This window comes from Populus trichocarpa, chromosome 17, assembly GCF_000002775.5.
Source record: "Populus trichocarpa isolate Nisqually-1 chromosome 17, P.trichocarpa_v4.1, whole genome shotgun sequence".
Lineage (NCBI taxonomy): Eukaryota > Viridiplantae > Streptophyta > Magnoliopsida > Malpighiales > Salicaceae > Populus > Populus trichocarpa.
In genome coordinates this window covers 14,468,282-14,469,172 of record NC_037301.2, presented here as the reverse complement: position 1 = coordinate 14,469,172, position 891 = coordinate 14,468,282, and the positions used below count along the sequence as shown (strand labels likewise).

At 38.3% G+C, this 891-nt stretch overlaps 1 pseudogene; it reads left to right on the top strand.

Moving 5' to 3' along the window:
- On the top strand, positions 1-891 carry LOC112325632 (glutamate decarboxylase 1-like; annotated as a pseudogene).

Sequence of the window (891 nt, the reverse complement as noted above, 5' to 3'; positions counted from 1 at the left end):
GAAAAAGAACAAAAAAAAAAAAAAACATGATAGCACTTCTCTTTAATCCCCCTATTGGAGAGTCAGAGACTGCTGTTGGAGTAGGGACTGTAGGATCTTTCTGAGGCAATAATGTTGGTTGGTTTAGAATTCAAAAGGAAATGGAAAACAGGAGAAAAGAGGGAAATCCATATGATCAACCCAACATTGTTACTGGAGTCCCATTGGTAGCTTTTTCTCTGAAGGACAGGAGCACTCACAAAGAATTTGAGGTATCCGACATGTTAAGGCGGTTTGGATGGATTGTGCCTGCATATAACATGCCTCCTGATGCCCAACATGTGACCGTGCTTCGGGTTGTCATACGAGAAGACTTCTCACACGCTCACTGAACAATTTGTCAGAGACATCCAGAAAGTTATACATGAGCTCGAAGCCCTGCCATCCAAAGTTTGTGGCAGGATTTCAATTTCTGTTGATGCTGATAAAGAACAGCATGGTGCTGTATATGTTGTGAAGGAAACTGCTATATATAGAGAAACAGAGGGAGATCACTACAATTTGGAAGAAATTTGTAATGGAAAAGAAGAAGATGAATGTTGCCAAGATTTCAATTCCTCTCTCCCTTCTCTTTTCACCTTGTAATGGAAAAGAATCAAAAGAGGTGATGACATCATACAAACCTCTGCCTCGAGCATGATTGAAGAGGTAATAGATATGTATAATTGTTGGATTGAATTGGCAAGCTGATTAAAATCAAATAGATTTTGGCATAAAATTTGTTATAAAAATAATAAAATATAATGGAGCAATTCACGTGCTATTTTATTCAACTGATATGCTTCAAGATACGCAGTAAAAGGACAGTCCTTTTCCCAGTTTCTAAATCTCCTCCACTTCAACAACTTACGC